Raw genomic sequence first — 17440 nt, forward strand, 5'->3', positions numbered from 1 at the left:
GTTTTAAGCACTTGTTCTGCTTTGAGGAGAGTGGGACAGGGAAGGAGCGGGTCACTGGTGGGTTGGCAGGTTATGAGGCCCCAGGTGCTGTCCTCCAGGTGAGTCCTGGCCTGGTGGGGAGAGTGGGCATTTTCCTGAGATGCTGAGGAGGCAGGCTTGTCAAGGTCTGGTGATGAGGGAGAGACAGGGTGGGGGCAAAGAACAGAGGCTTCTCAAGGGACAGTGTTCAGGTCTAAGTGACCCTGGACTAAGTATTAGAAAGGTCTGAAGTCTGTCCTTCAGGTATTTCCAGCTGTCCTGCACTTGTGGCTGCAATTCTTCTGGGCTCTGGGTGGCCCACTTGCCCTGGGCCCCAGCCTGTCCCTTCTGGGGCTTCTTGGTACGTGGGTGCTCGGTCCCCAGAGGCTCAGCACCAGCCTTGGGGCCAGAGGGTCTGCCCTGACCCCTCTGCCAGCTTCCCCGGGGCAGGTCCTGCCCTTCTCTGACTAGGCTACAGCCCCCATGTCCTTGCTTTCCCAGGGTCCCCTCCCCCACCTCCTGGTCTAACAGGGACCCCCAGACCTGTTGCTGCAGCACCAAGGCACGATGGCTTTCCCATTTCCCTTTTGGCATTTCCACACATGTCCATGGAGCACTCATTCCGGAAGTCACTCCCTCACTGCTCATCCATGGAGCAGGCGAGCCTGGGTGTTGACAGAGGTGACTTGGGAGATGAGGCAGGACTAGAACCCAGGTCTCCTGGCCCTCAGCCCAGAGGTCCCCTTGGTTACTGTTCACTCAGTGTCCTCCACACCCACTCTGGGGCCTGGCACAGCAGGCGGGGCTTAACAGATGTGTTAGTAGCAAAAGAAGGTGCCCTGGGGGCTGCCCACCCACCAGCCCAGCTGCTGTTCCAAGGCTGACCTCTTTTCCCATTCCCACCCTAGTCCTCCCCACCAGACAGGGCAGAGCCCTGCAGGCATGACAGGGATTCCCAGGGTGCCCTGAGGCCTGGCTTAAAGTGGAGTGAGGATCCCAAGCACCCCCACCCCTTGCTCCCCAGCCCAGGTCAGTGGATCCCATTTCACCAGGGAAAGCAGATGGTCAGGCTGCTTGTGAGCCTCCTGCATGCTTGGTCCCTCACCGCCCAGCTATGTGCTGAGCTCTGGTTACCTGGCCCTGGCAAAGATGCTGTGACCGCCCTTCCTGCAGCCCTCCCCCACTTCCCCTTTCCCTCCTGGCTGGACTCAGATCCGTGTTCTGGGAAACTTAGAGCCACCACAGGCTGAGCTGGAGGCCCCTGGGGGTGCAGAGGGGAAGGGACCTCCCACCCGAGCCGGGTGGTCCATAAGTGGCAGATCCTGCTGAACCCAGGGCCTCAGGGGGGTCAGCTCACAATCCAATGGTTGGTTTGTTTTTGTCTTATTGTAAAGAGCAAGATTCCATACTGACTTCTTATTTCCCCGTTTAGTTAACAACATTTCTGAGCCTGTAGTATGTGATCCGAGACACAAAGCAGTAAACAAAAGCACTGACGGTCTGGTGCTTTCTGTTACACAATTGGATACGCTGCTCTATTTCTGTTTTCCAACTGCGGCCAAGTTCTCTCCATGGTCATTTTCCCGAAGCTCAGCTTCGCCTGCAAGGTGCCTGCAGTGACGCCTCTTTCCGGAGCCATGTCTGGGATCTGCCTCTGCCCCACAACACCTCCCCACCTGCCCTCTGGGCCTGGATCCTATCTCGCCTCCAGGAGTTCTTCCTTCATGGTTGGCAGTCGGTCTCACTCACCTGCCTCCCCAGTTCTCCCTGAGTCATCCAGAGCCTCCCTGGGCCCTCTAGGACTTGGCCACTTCCCCCATCAGCTGCCACCCCCTCCTTAGAAAGCCCAGGATGGAGCACATGCTGAGAGGTCCCCCGCAGTGCCTCACAGTCAGAGGAGGGCTCAAGGTTGAGCGGCTGGCTCCTCCCCCTGAACCGCACCTGTGCCAGGCTCACCTGATCCCCAAGCCTCACCTCGGAAATTCTAGGCTGGATCCCACCCAAGGCTCTGCACCAGAGCCTGCCGGGGGTTCCAAAAGGCTGATGAGCTATGACCCTTGGTGGAGTAAGGGCCTCAGGCCAAGGCAGCCACACCCCCTCCTCAGCCTCCACCTGCCTCCCACCACTGCCCCTGTGAATCTGAGGAGGCTCCTCACAGTGGGGGCTGGTGTTAATCCTCTGTGAACTGGCTGGACTCCCTTGACGAGATAGCTGCAGGGATGTCAGCTATCAGTCCTGGGAGTAACATCAGGTGCACTCCATACTGGCCAGGCGCTGGCGGGAGGGGAAGAACCCTGGCTCAAGGTTGGGGGCTGTGCAGAGGGAGCCACCACAGTCACCAGCATGGCCACCATTCAGCAAGGGCAGTGAGCAGTCGGTGGACGCCTGCTTTTCCCATCCACAACGTTACCTCATTTGATGCTCACATCAACAGTAAGGTTGGGGCTATTATTACCTTCATTTTACAGCTGAGAAACAGAGGCCCAGAGAGGCCTCATGTCATATAGCTGGTAAGTGGGATTTGAACCTGGGGCCCCATTCTTTATCACTTATTTACCAGGCTGCCCAATGGTCACATGGGCAGTGCAAGAACACATCCTCGCTGAGTGGGGAAGCCTGGGTGATCCCTCCACTTCCCCAGCCAAGCCCCTGGCCAGATCTGGGCTGGGGAGGGAGCCGGAGGGCAGTGGTGTATGGTTGCCTCCTGTGGACACAGGCGGGGGACTTGGCACCGGTCTGGCTCTCCCAGCTGTGCAGGGTGATGAGTCGTCCCCCAGCTTACATCTGGCTGAGTCTCAGCGAGGACACCTTTCCAAGACAACTCAGGAGGGCAGCTTCTTGTGGATTGTTAATCCGTCAAAGGGCCAATGAGCGGCACCGAGAACCCAGTACCACACCATCAGTATTGCAGTGCGAGCCTCCTTTACCCCTTAAACAATCTGAGTGCAACTTTCATGAGGCCTCCTGGGTGGCTGACATCGAAGGCTGTCAGAGGAAAGACCTGCCCTGCCCTGCCCTTGAATCCCAGAGTTTTGCCACCACTTCTAGGGTGGAGGGCTGCCCTCCTGGAGGGAACAGACTGCCACCTGCCTTTTGGGTGAGGGGAGAACCTTGCCCCAGGGCAGCTCCCCAGGGGGTGAACCCACCATTCCTGACTTTAGTTTTAACAACTTTGTTGGTTCTGCAGGTTGGAGCAATGCTTTAAACAAGAGAATGAAAGCTCAGAACACCAGAGCCAGAGGGGCCGTCAGAGGCCACTTGCTACAGTGTTTTCATTTTATAGAGTGGGGAGAGACAAAGCAAAGTGATGAAAGGTCCTGCCCAGAGTCGCCCAGCGGCCAGCGGAGGAGCCCAGACTTGAACCCACGTCTGGCGCTGCATGGGATGGAGGGCTGGTGAGGAGCACAGGCTGCAGATGTGGACACACCTGGGTTCGACGCCCAGCTCTGCTCACCATGGAGGGGTGCGCTTCAAGGCATCCAAGCTGGGCCCTGAAGGGTGCATAGGAGTCCCCAGGCAGAAAGGTGAATGAAGGGAAAAACAAGGGGAACAGCATCCACAAAGGCATGGAGGGACAGAAGCACATGGCATTTCCAGAAGCCTTCAGAGTGGGTGGAGTTGGGGTGGGGCCAGGTGGAGAGAGGACAGTTCACCTCTCCCCACTATTTAGAAGTGTTGCATTTTGACTCTGAAGCCAGGATTATGGTTTCCGGTAAGGGCAACGCTTTATAGCCCACAGAAACTTTTTCTGTTGTTTCACAGATGAGGAACCAGAGGCTTGCAGATGGGGTGGCCCCCTAGAGACCGCAGCTAGACCGGTAAAGCCAGGTGGGAACCCAGATCTGCCAAATCTCATGGACTGACTTTCAGAGTGGGTGGTGGGAGCCGGGGAGATTTTACCTGGGGACCTAGGATGCACTGGGCAATGGTCCCATGCTTGCAGGAAGGTCGGGGCCAGGCCTGTGAGAGTGCTGGGAGGGATGACAGCTGGGGCTGGGGGTGCTGATGCACATTATTTATGGTTGTTTCTCTGCGGGTCCTTCAGGGCCGCGAAGGTAATTGAATAAGTGAGAGTGAGCCAATGTGGGCGATCATTTAATTGTGGCAGAAAATGAAGTTGGTTGCAGCTGGGGGCCGCTAGCCCATTACTGCGGCCCTGGTTTGTGCTGAGCTGGGTAGGCTGGGCCAGAGCGGCTATCCATCCTTGGCCTGCTCCTACCCTGCTCCCCAGCAGCCCTTCCCACGCCGGCAGGGACTGTTGGGGCTAGTGGTCAGGGAGTTTGTTTTTTGCGCAGCCCACTCCCCACGTCCACTGCTCTGCCCCAGGAAGGACCTGGAGGCTGCTGCAGACAGTGAGGGGGCTGGGAGATGCTTGGGGCCTGGCGGCAAGAGCAGGGGTTCAAATCATGGTGTTTGGAACGGCAGTGTCAGCAGACACACAGAAAGCCCTTGTTAAGTGCCAGGAACTGGTCTAACTGCTAATTTTGATCGACTTCGGTTAATCCTCCAATAACCCTGTGAGGGAAATGCTGTTATCCCCAGATTTCACAGATAAAGAAACTGAGGCACTGGCTCCTGACTCCATGTACTGGATTGAGATGCTCTGTGATCCTGGGGGACCCGATGGCGGGCTGCAGCCGTGATCAGGTGAGATGTTGTGAGGACCTGCCCCAAGGTCACCTCTTGCCGTGTTTTAGCCTAACTGGCCACCCACTGCCTCTTCCTCTAGGTAAGACCAGGGCAGAAGCCTGGACCCCAAGTTTTGAGGCAGGAGGAGGCCCTTGCTGGCCTGGACCAGCTCAGTCCCCAAAGCTCTGGCCCTCTGGCCTTCACGGCTCTGGTGTCCTTTCCAGCCCTTCTGAGGAAGCAGAGAGAATTAGGCCTGAAATGTGTGAAGCTGAAATGTGTGATGGTGAATCCTCTCACACAGATCACAACTATGTTCTTACCTGTACTTTTAATTCCTACTTAATTTTATATTAAGTTTTATGTACCACTAATGAATGTACCCAATAAGGTAACAGAATGATGATACTGTCCTGTGATAAGATTCAATGAATTATGAAAAGTAACAGTTTAAATAAACATGCTGTTTTTAATTAAAAAAAAAAAAAGTGTGAAGCCTGCTCACCCTCCTGGGTTGGAGGCAGCCACAGTGGCCCCAGGGCCATGCCAGGAAGGGCAGCCCAGCTGACTGAGGGGCCAGAGCAGGGGGGGGGGGGGCTAGGTCCAGGTGTCAGGTGGGAACCTGGGCTTCCTGCGTTTTATCTGACAACCCTACCTGCCTCTGGGCCTCAGTCTTCTTGCCTGTCCAGTGGGATGTGAAAGGTCGCTGCCTTACTCACTGGGTGCCCTTGTTGTGAGCTGCTAGAAAGGGGCCCCCTTTCCCTGAGCACCTACTTGCACTGAGTGTGGGTGAGGCTCACGAGGAGCTGGTGGGGTTGGTATCATTCCATCAGTCACCCCTTCCACACAAATTTACTGAGCCCTGTCTTTGTGCCAGCACAGATCTAGGTGGTGGGGATTGAGCGGGGAAAAAACCAACTAAAATCCCTCATGTTAACTGGGAGACAGGTAACATGTTAACAGGAGACAGAATAAGTAAAACAAGTAGAGGGTGGTGAGGGCTGGAGAAAAAATGAGAATGGGGAAAGGGGGAGGGTACTGGGAGATTCAGTTTTCAACAAGGAGGTCAGGGAAGGCCTCACTGAGAAAGTGTCTTCTGAGTGGAGATTTGAGGAGAAGAGATTGCTGGTGTGTAGATACAGAGGGACGAGAATGCCAGGAAAAAAAAGGCACAGAAAGTGCAAAGGCCCTGGGGTAGGAAGGAGACCATGTGGCTGGAGCAGAGGGAACTAAGGGAGAGTGGTAGGAGAGATAGTCAGAAGTGTGTGTGAATGTGTGTGTGTGTAAGAGAGAGAAAGACAGAGACACAGAGAGGGTGACTTTGACTTCTACTCTGAGTGGAGGGGAGCCGATCAAATTCCCAGGGCTCTGGGCAAAGGGCTCTGACTTATGTTTCAACAAGATCGCTCTGGTTACTCAGTGGGGAAGGAACTGTTGAGGGCAGGACCGGCTACATAATTTGCAGAGCCTAGTGCAAAACAGTGAATCCTTGTTCAAAAATGACTAATTTCAAGATGGTGACAGCAAAGTGTTAAACCCACCACAGGGCCCTTCTGAGCCTGGGATCCTGTGCAACTGCAGGGGTTGTGCTTCTACGAAGCTGGCCCTGGGGTGGAAGGTGGACGCAGGGCCCAGTGAGGAGGTATAGCAGCTGTCAGGCTAGGGGGTGACAGGGGTGCAGACAGTGGAGGTGGAGATATATGGCCAGATTATACTCATTTTATAGGCCAGGAAACTAAGTCTTAAGGACTGTAAGTGACTAGCTCAAGAACATTCAGCCAGTAAGTAGCCAAGGCAGTGTGAGAACTCCATCAAAGGTGGGTCCCCTGCTCTGTTGGAAGCACCGTCTTGTTTTCCAGCCCCACCGCCCACCGCAGAGTGCTGTAGGCTCCTGCTGGCTGCACGGCCCCAGCATGGGGTCCACTGGTACCGGGCTGTCAGGTCTGAAACCTCCTCCAGGTCTTCCCCTTCTAGCTGCTCTGTGCTGGTTTTAACGGGTACTGCTCTCAGCAGCTGCCAGGGCCCTGTGACCAGTGCCTCATGCCTGTCCTGGGTTGAACCTCAACCTCTGCCTCCCTGCCCCTCCACTCCCACACCGGCATCGGCCCTCACCTCTCATGTGGAGGGCACCTCATCCTTTCCGAGCATCTAGCCTCCCTGAGACACAGCCCTCCTCACCCCCTTCCCCGCCTTTCCCAGCTGCGGCGGGGCCTGGGGTGGGGCAGGGCTGGACTTTATGGCTCGCACTGGACCTCTCCTCGGGCAGAGTGCTACTCCTCCCTGGTCACCCTGCTTCCACCTGGACCTTGGCTGCCCAGACAGCCTTGTCTGGCCCCTCCCTCCAGCCTCCTCCCATGTCTTCTCTGCCCTCCCTGCTGGGGCAGGTGGCATGCTCACCATGGCCACAGAGTTTCCATAGCTTGTTGGTTGCAGAGCCGCCCTCAGGATCCGTCCCATTCTGAGTTCTGGTGCAGGTTTTTGTATATCTGCTTTCTCCTCCCTCCAACCTGTATCCTCCACCCAACTGGGCTATGAGTTTTTTGAGGATAGAGGATCGTGTCTCTTTGCCTCTCATTCTTTTACGCAGGCAGCACCAGCCACATACAGGGCACTGTGCTGGGCCTTAGGGGATTTATAAAAACAAATCAAACATGCTCTCCCAGTTAATCCACATGGTGGAGTGAACACTGTGTCCACAATTCCCACTAGATGATAGCAAAGGGGTAAAAAAAGAGGGAGCCACAAGGACCGAGAGAATGAGTGAGGAGAGACAGCTTTGGGAGATGGACAGAGGCGGACGAGTGGTAACCAAGTAACTTCCAGCTTTCTCCACTTTGGGGAGGGCCTACAGTCAAGGGATTCAACAAGGAACAAGGTAGAAGGTCTCTGAAACGAGGCAGCTGATGCAGGAGGACTGAAAGCTGAGGACTGATGGGACCACATCCCCTTCCCCCAGCCTGGCTCCAGAGGCTGGTGACGTCCTGCTTCTGGGTCTGAGCACCAGACAGGGCGCTGCCTGCAGGGGCGAGGCTCCCACCGACAGAACAAGAAAGAGGGAGTGCAAGGAGGCCCCAGGGCTCAAGGCCAAGTCCAGAAGAGGCAATCATCACTTTCACGTGCATTCCAGTGACAAGCTCTTGTCCCATGCCACCCTTAACTGTGAAGGAAGGTAAGAAATACAGCCCAGCTAGGCAGCCCCTCTAGCATGTGGGAGGAGGGAGAGCGGATTCTGGCGGCTACCAGTTACCTGCCACAAAGCTGTCACAAAGCCTAATTCCTGGGCAGCCTGAGTTCTTCTAGGCTGACCTTCACCAAAATGAGGACATAAACCAAGAAAAGGAGTGACACAGCACCTGGCAAGCAGGGACTCCAATGTTGGAGGGGAGGCCCAAGACCTCAGGACCTGCAGGCCTGGAGAGCCCTCCACGACTGGTCAGGTTACCAGAGGGGTATGACCACCTCCAGAGGAGGTTTAAAGTCTGGTCAGAGTCTGGGGAAAAGACTGATGACAGGTATACAGAAATCTCAAGGAACAAACAAACAGCATCAAAAGGCAAGTGGAGGGCAGGGTGGAGCTCAGTGGTAGAGCGCATGCTTAGCATGCACAAGGTCCTGGGTTCAATCCCTAGTACCTCCATTCAAAACAAACAAACCTAATTACCTCTCCCCCCACCAAAAAAGAAAAAACCAAATAGACCCCCCCAATAGCAAATTGATTAAATTCAGGAAACAAAGTTCTATAGGAGAGAAAATGTGATCCTGAGACATTACGACTCAGAATATTTACATGTCATAACAGTAATGGAAACATGGGATGCTGATTTCATAAAAATTGTAAGTACAGAGGTGGGAGAGGGAGGGGAAATGGGCGATATAGTAGTTAAATCTTAATGAGAAGTGAAGTTCTAATCTACAGTAAGAAATCAATAGATAAAACCTAAAATAGAAAAACCACGAGTTTGTAGTACATGCATGTCCTGTAGAAACAAGACAGCGAGCAGAAGGAAACAGCCAGTGAAGTGGGGAGCGGGGAGGGGCAGCTGTCCCTTCTTCATTAGCCATGAAATACTATTCGATTTTGAAAATGATGACCATGTGTTACTTTTATAAAAATTAAACTTATGTAAAAGCAGAGGAGGGTGTTTTGCTACCAAGAAAAAGAAGGAGACAAAGGAAGAGGCCCCACCTTGCCTGACTGAAGCCTGCCGAGAAATACACTCAGCGGATTGGTGCAGGTGGACCAGGCTGCGCAGGCTGTGGGCTGCAGACGCAGAGGGCCACACTGGCTGGCAGCAGGAGGTCTGGAGGTCTGAGGCATATGTTAAAGAGAGAAACGCATCATTGCTAATGTGTTTATCGCTCCACCTCTCCGATGTTACTAGGGCACTTCAGCAGCTGCCTGCAGACTCTCTGAAAATGTTCACTGGCTGCAAGCAATGACCCTAAATCAGAAAGCAACTCTTAGGGCTCGGCAGCTCAGGGCCACCCTGGAGAGGTGTTGGGAAGGGACAGTGGAGACCACTCCCCTCTTGCCTTCCCTTGAGGGTCATTTGGGGCCCAGAGTCCACTATTTCTTGGATTCCATGTCACGCACAGGAGCTGGAGGGTGAGAGTTGGGTGGTGTGGGGCACGTCTGCACGTGTCGTTTCTCATACATGCACGTGTACACAGGTGTGCATGCAATCCCATGGATGTGCCGGCATGCACATATGCAAACGGTGTCTTTGGCAGGAGGGCTGTGAGTCTGTTCTGTCTAGCCTCACTCCCTGAACACAGGATTAGCACGGGGAGACATCTTCCTTCCTCCCTTTTCACAGGCGTCTTTAGAGTTGGCCCTTGGCCAAAGCTGTGTAGCCAGGGAAGTAAATCCTAGGAAACCTGACCCCCTCAGCTCTCCCTGGGCCTCTTCATGTTTTTCCTCTCCAGGATGCTATGCATTCTCTCTCAGTGCTTTCTTTTGACAAACCTGCTCTAAGTAAGGCTCTGATGGGTTTTCATTTTTAAAAAGGACAAAGTACTAAGCTAAAGGAATGAATTTTTAATGGTGGAATTTCAGGCCTCTTCCTCCTAGAAGAGGTTTTATTTATTTTGGCTTTGGTTTGGTTTTGTCAGAGAAGCTTCCCTGTGTCCCTGGAGCCACCGTGAAGCTCCAGGCTCCCTCCTGGATACTGCTGGCTGGTTCACTCTCCTTACCAGTTCCAGGGCATTTCCTGGGGTGGGCTGGGGGCTTTCCCTGGCTCCAAAAACGGGCCCCCAGCCAGGGAGTGTTGGCTCTCTGATCCTGCTCCTCCCTTCAGTGTGCCCCTTTCCCTCCTGCCCTGCCATGGCACACACCACCCCCAGAGAGAGATGGGGGGCACTCTGGGGGCCAGGAGTGACCTGCACCCCCTCCTGAGGGGCAGGCCTGGGTAGAGGGCACCCTGGCCACCTCTGAGTCTGGTTTAATAGCTGTGAACCAGGATGGCTCCCCTACCTCAGTCTGAGGCAGCAGCTGCCTTCTCTGAGGGGGAGGCCTCAGCAGGCCAACGGAGGAATGAACCCCTCCCCCACCCTCAGCCCCCAGCAGCCCCCCAGGAGCTTTGTGCACCTAAGCAGGTGGCTGGGATGTTATGAGACTCCCCCTCCCTGCCCATGGCTCCTCTTCTCTCTCAGAGCAGCCTAGTCATGGCCCCACTCCTCAAGCCTGGAGGACAGAGGGAGAAGCACCAGCTCTGAGGTTCTCTGTCTGGCTGTGCCAGCTGGAGTGGGGCCTGGGGACATGGCTGAGTCCCAGCCCCTCCCTAAGCCCAGTCTCCTGGCCTTGGGGGGGGGTCCCAGTGGAGCAGAGGGAGGGCTCAGCACCAGGGTTGGCTTGATGGACCCTGCCACCCACCTCTGTGGAGATCAGAACAGATGGCCAGGTTGGCAGACCCCACCTCTGGCCACCCGAGTGACCCTTCTGGGACTCTGTACCTAGAGCTTCACTCTTGGGGTGCCAGCACCCCTGTTCTGGTCTCCCCAGTCCCTCAGGTCCACTGGGTGTTCAGCCACAGGGCTCCTCCTTGGAAGCCTCAGAGCCCTCCTATTCCCATCAGCCAGGCCCACTGGGTGTCAGGACCCTGGCCTGACCCTGCAGGACAAACCTCAGCCTAGGCCAGAAGCAAGGCAGCCTGACGCGGGTGTCACTGCTGCCCCTGTAGCTGTACGGCTGACCCCTGCTGGCCATCCTTCCACACCCTTGGAGACCAACCCCCCTCCAACCACCCTGCACAGGCATCCCTCCACAGGGCTTCAATGCTTCATCACCTCAGGCAGCAGCCTGCTCCAGGCAGAGAGGCTTCTGCCTCTTGGACGAGTTCTTTGTAATTAGCTGAAGTCTGAATACTAGTTACTTCCATCTGCTTATTCACAGTCACATAGTTTCATCATCATCCTCATTATCGATCCTGTCTATGTACCAGGCACATGGCAATGTGTCATTTAATCCTTTCAACACCCATGAAGTTGATGCCTGTGTCATCCCAGCGATGGGGGCCTCACTGCTTATTAAGGAAGCCCAAAGCTCAAAATAGTGAGGTCCTTCCTTCTCCTGCAGAGCCCATGTTTGTCTCCTTGTGGCTTCTGCTCACAAGGCCCAGCCCTGCCCCTCAGAGGTCGCCAGAACTAGCCTAACCCTTCCTCTTATGATGTTTGGATTAAGTGACCATCTTCCTGCTGAATTTTCTCCCAGCCAAAGTCAAGAGAGGGGGCCAGTAAGAGACCCCTCAGAGAAACTGGGAGGTGCCTGCTGGACAGGAGAGAGGCATCTCACTCCCAGTCCTCAGCTTAGCAGCCAAAACTCTGAGCCTGGCCCTGTCAGCTTTGGGGTAGACAGTTCTTGGAGGAACCGACCTGTGTACCACACCCCCCTGCACTGCCCTTTGGGGTGTCTCAGAAACCTAGGCCTGACTCCTGTTGGGACATGCTTAAAGGAAGAGGCTGCCTGAGGGGTAGGAAAGGAGAGACAGGCATGGGGGCCTGATTACCAGGAGGACAGCATGGAGGGCAGTCTTGAGCTGCCTGAAAGGTACGTGCCAAACAGGACGGCCTGACCACACCGGGCTTCAGACTTGGGAATTCTGACTCCCAATCTCTGCTAACCTCCTCAGACCTGGTGCTACACCTCTACTGATGCAGCCACAGACCAACTTCCCCACTGCTTTCCATAGAACTGACCATCGTCTCTAAACCCCGAAGCCCATACTGGACCTCAGCCCCTGGCCCACTCCACACCCCCAGGTCTGTGCAGTCAGGGCTGAGTGCAGGCATTTCATTTTCCTCCTCCTCTGAGCTGCTGTTCCTCCTCCATTCCTCCACACTTGAGGGCAGGGCACAAATAAATAAATAAAATGAAATAAACGCGTTTGTCCCTGTTAAGTTTCATCTTGTTAGATCCACCCCATCACTCCGGCCTGTCAACTTCTCTTGAGATCCCAGCTCTGTCATCTGGCATCTTTGCCGTTGTCCCCCCCAGCTGTGTGGCATCTGCAAATTTGATAAAATACACAGAGCGTGTTTGTCTCAGAGGAAGCCCGCTCCTCACATTGGGTGGCTGGAGCACAGGCACGCGCACGCACACACACACTACCCTCTGGGGCTTGTCAGCCCTGTCCAACTACCTACAAGATCCTGGTGGGGACCCTGGGCAACTGCGCCCCACAGAGGGCCAGGCACTCAGCAGCCACTCGCTGTGCTCATGTCCCTGTGGGGGATGAGACACTCTGGGGATGTCCTCACATCCTCGCCTCGACTGACTGCTGTTTAAACGGGCTCAGACCTGGCTGCACCCTGCTGGCCTCTTCCAAGCTCGGGGCAAGGCTGGCTAGCCAGACTGGGCCCCGGCTCTCCTGGACGGCTTTGTGGACCTCCCTCCACCGCTAAACATGCAGGCTGCAGTGCCTGAAGCGTGGCCCATCCTTCTCTTGGTTGTGCTGTGGTTGCTGGTGTGGAGCCAGCTCAACTGCACGGGGTGAGGACTCCTTCTACGCACCTCCTGTGTGCCGTCTCTCTGATCCTTCTCTTCAGGAGGCCCAGACCTCGTCTTTGCAGCAATTGCATAGCAGGGGTAGCTAGCTCAGAAAGATCCTCACTACAGAGCCTGTCAGACACTGCTTTAGTGGAACAACAATCCACAAAAATCCCAGGGCCTAGATAGAGCTTCCAGAAACTTCTAGTCCATCTCCAGCTTCCAGGCACTGAATGTTGGAGTGTCAGGGACTGTGAAGCCCGGTGTGGTCAGGCTATCCTATTGTTCCTCTTCTTCCCCAACTGCAGTGCAAGCCGTTTGTTCTTTCCGCTTACACCAATACGTGGTGAGCTCTTACGCTACTACACTGTGGGTCTGCTGGGGATTCTGGTCCAAGCCATCATCGCTCCAGGACGCAGGCAGGATGCAGGCTGTGGCATCACACTGTGGCAGAGGCAAAGAGGCAGATTCGCGTGCGTTCTCAATGCCGCTGCCTCCCAGGGCCATTTTCCCTTCCATTCACGTTTCATTGGCTACAGAAAATCACATGGTCATGCACAATTTCAAAGAGAATCAGCAAGTGTGATCTTTCCTTGTGGCAGTAATTTTGGCAAATGGCCTCAATGATTCCTCTGCATACCAGATGTTCTTGTCCCTCAGAGCCACCCGGTCCCACCATAACACTTGGATGCTGGTTTTCTGAGTCCAGAGTGGACTGCTGTTACACTTCCCTCCCTGTGGTCTGTGTGCCCAGGATTTGGCTCACAATCTGGCTCTGCAGGGCCCTTCTTTTCTCTCCTCTTCTGGTCTCAATGCTCCACCCCTTGCTTTGAGAGGCCCTCCTCCTACCTTCAGGAGATGCACGCTGACCCAGGTTCAGTTATGAGCAGCCTCAGGCTCCATCCCCAGTGATTGGCTGGGAGGTAGGCCCCTGACACTTGTTAAACCTGCTGAGCCCTTTCCATCTCTCCTTTCCTTGGATGTCCTCACAGTGGTGGCAGCCAGGTGGGGAGCCCTCTGAGGGGATGGAGCTGCTCGGAGGCCTGCCTCCCCCCACTCCCCCGCTGCCTCTCCAGGGATTGGCTTATGTGAGCAAACGTGTGTACCTTGTGCTGAAGTTTGTCTGAGTGTTGTGTTTCTGTCGCTGAAGAATGCTGAGTAACATACTCCTGGGGTTCGTGTCCACACCTGTATCTGTTATCTATTATGAGTAACAGATCACCCAACTTAGTGGTTTTGTGTGATAAAATTTCATAGAACCACATACACACACAAAGTGAATGTAAAACTGGTAAGACCTAAATAAGGTCTGTGCCTGAGTGAATAGCATTGTATCAAGGTCAGTTTCCTGGTTTTGACAATGTACCACGGTTATATGGGGGTAATCGGAGGAGCTGGGTGAAGGCTACATGAGAAATCTCTGTACTATTTTTGCATCTTTTTGTGTCCTAAACTATTTCAAATGAACTTACAATAACACAGACTTGGTAGCTTAAGACAACATCACGCATGTTCTCCCGATTTTGCCATTTGGACACAGCTAAATGGGGGATGCTTCTCTCTGCTTACCCGAGCCTGGTATGATTGGCCTCATTCACACGGCTGGTGTGCCAGCTGGGATGCTGGAACAGCTGGGGCTGGTGGGGATCTGTCTCCTCACAAGGTCTCTCCAGCAGGGCAGCTGAGCCTCTTTACATGGTGGCTCCAAGCCCAAGAGAATGAAAGCGGAAGTGACCAAGTCTCCAATGCTTCTGACCAAAACTGGCCCGTGTCCCTATGGCCACATTCGATGGGTCAGAGCAGACCCACAGCCAGCCCAGATTCAAGGGAGAAGAAACACCACTTGGATGCTGGTGCTCTGAGCCCAGAGTGGAATGTTCTTCCATTTAGATGGAGGGAGTGATGGAGACTGTGTGGCATCGTTAGCACATGGCCCATGGCCGTCCCCAGTGAGTCAGAGGCTTCTGAATTTGCCCCTGGGGTCTAGTCCAACCTCCTTATTTGGGATGCAGGAATGGAGGCTGGAGAGGGGAAAGGGTCAGAGCTAAACTCCCAACCCAGGGCTCACCCCACCTAACCCTGTCGAAGCCCCAACTCCACGCAGGGCTGCCTCACCAGCCTGGCATTGCTGCTTGGGATTCTGTTTTGCACACGCTGGTGTTTGCAATCAAAAAGTTCAGCGGCCCTTCCAGTGTGCTTAAATTAGTCCCCATGAAAACCAAATCATTTCATTTGCAGAGAAGGGCTTAATTGCAAGGGGAACGAGGCAAAGGGAATTCTGTTGCCTGTTTTCATTGAAGAAAATTACTGTACTTTCCCCAGTTTCCTTACTAAACAGAAGCAGCTTAGAAATTGGGCTGTAATCACTAGTGGTACCTCTCCTATCCCTTCTCCTCAGAGCCTGCTCAGCTCTTCCCTGTTTCCAAGACCCTGCTCCGGACTGTTCTTGCCCATCCACCTGGCCCAGACAGCCCCATCCTGGCCTTGTGCTGGGCAGCACTTTCTCAGTTTGCCTGGAGTCTCACCTCACCCCTGTGATGTTGAGGATAGTCTGTGACATCACAGGGGCCTCAGGCAGGGACTGGCCCATACTCTTGGCAGAAACATCTCATCACCTTCCGTAGAAAACACGTGAAATTTGCTCCAAGCCCCCACTCACCAGGGCTGCAGAGAAGTCACATTCTGGACAAAGGGCATCTCTGATTGTGTCCTACACAAATCCTGGGGCTTGTCTGCTTTGGTGCCTGGCAGAAGCGAGGGTGCCTGACCCCTGGACCATCTTTATCAGGGTTCCTTCTGTCCTAGGATGCTGTGGGCTGGCAGGTCCTCAGGGCTCTGAGGAAATCAGAACACAGGAAGAAATCCAACAAACAGAAACCCCTCCAGTCTAGGGAAGCTGGTTCCCTCTCTGCTTCTCTGCCTGAGAGCCCCACCCTGGCTCTGATAGTCCAGCATGATTCCCTCTGTGGCCAGTGTTTCCCAGGGGAGGGGAGATGGACCCTTCAGGGAGCCAGGTAATAAACAGGCTGGTAACCTGAGGGTAGTAAGTAAAATATGTAGCGTGTCTGATGTTAGGAGAGAAATAAAAGAGGGCTGGGCCCTAGAGGACGTGCAGGGTGGGGCTGCAGCTACAACTCCCTACAGGGCTGGCAGTCTGAAGGGGAGGAGGGAGTGAGCCACCTTGGGATGGGGGAGGGGAACAGCAAAGTGGGTGGAACAGCAAGTGCAGAGGCTTGAAGGCAGAAGGGTCCCAGTGGAGGCAAGAGCAGCAAGCTTGTGGCCTGGGTTGGGGGAGAGCAGTGGGGCAGGTCAGAGGAGCCTCCCAGAGCCTCTGTGAGGTCCGGGCTCTTCCTCTGGAACCAGGTGGTTTATTTGATACCGGCAAACCCCCAGCAGCACAACAAACCTGAGGGTGGCTTCCTCTTCCTTTCCTTAAGAGAGCCGGGCTATCTGGGTTCAAACCCCGGGTCCATTGCTCTCCTGACCTTGCCAGCCGTTGGTTTCTCTCCTCTATGATGGGGTAACAACAGCACCTGCTGAATGCGCTGATTGTGAGGATTTGGCGGGTCCTCACAAAACTACCATGTGTTCACTAGTTTTATGATGTCTTTCTTAATAGCTTCCCCTGCTACAGGGATAAGCTGATTAGCCCAAGGTCCCTGCCAATCAAGGGCAGAGCTGATCCTGAGGATGCCGTGTCCCCCCTCCACCCCGCCCCTCGGGTGTAGCACCACCCCCAGGAAACACGGTGCCCCCCACTCACCCCTCTGCCTCTCTTTTCCCTGGCACATCCTGGGACCCTCTGTCCAGATTCTCTTCTTCTCTCCAGAGCTTCCTCTGGAAATGGGGTTGCAGAAGCTGGCCTGGTTGCCCAAGGAGGGCTGTTTGGGAAGAACTGGGTTGATCTACTGGGTAACCGCTCCCCCGATCCTTCTCTTTGGAGGAGGCTGACAGGATAATGGATTCAAATCCACACACCTGCCTCAACAAAAGGATTTTTTTTTTTTTGAGGCTCAAAGTCAACGGTTTATTAAGGGGGAACAGCTGCTACTGCAGTTCTTATGGTAAGTCAGTGACAAATAGCCATGTTTACCTTTTTCCTGAGCAGACTCTGGAAGGTGGCCTGGAGCTCCTGGGTGGACATCCACAGCCAAGATTTGTGGGGTACACCTCTCCCTCCCTCAGCCCACCAAGCCCGAGAGGGCCGTTTGTCACTGAGGAAAGACAGGCTGTGGCCCCGGGAGCCGTGGAAGAGACTGGGCCAAGCAGCGGAAACTTCTCAACACTGGCCCCCACCCAGAGAGGCCTTCAGCCCTCAGCCCTCCTCCTCCTCCTCCTTGGGCAAATCCCACCGCCCTGTGCTGCTTCTTGTGAAATAAGAGGTGTTTTCAAGGGGTGGGGGAGTTAGCCCTTCAAAGCTGAGAAAGGCGTCAGAGCTGGAGCTGAGATGCGATGCCTGCAGCACTGAGGATGGGGGCCTATGTGACTACAAAGAAAGGGGCGGGGCTGGCAGGGGCCTTTTGTTATTTCTTTTATTTTGATCTCACTCCTGCTCTCCAAACAGCTCCACAGAAACAGTGCCCCGCTTTAACTCCCTCTTAAGCTTAAGACCAACTAAGTCAGCAGGACAATCTTTTGCTGAAAACCAGACAAGGGAAAGATGGGCTCATTTTTTCTGGGTTGTTTCTGGGTCCTTGACTACCAGTTTACCTACCGAGTTTCCAGCTAATGGAAAAGAGCAGGATGGGGCTGACGGGCTACCACAGGAGCTGCCCCACAGCTGGGACCCGTGTGGACAGGGACAGCGGTAGG

This window comes from Camelus dromedarius, chromosome 19 (assembly GCF_036321535.1).
Source record: "Camelus dromedarius isolate mCamDro1 chromosome 19, mCamDro1.pat, whole genome shotgun sequence".
In the NCBI taxonomy this organism is placed as follows: domain Eukaryota; kingdom Metazoa; phylum Chordata; class Mammalia; order Artiodactyla; family Camelidae; genus Camelus; species Camelus dromedarius.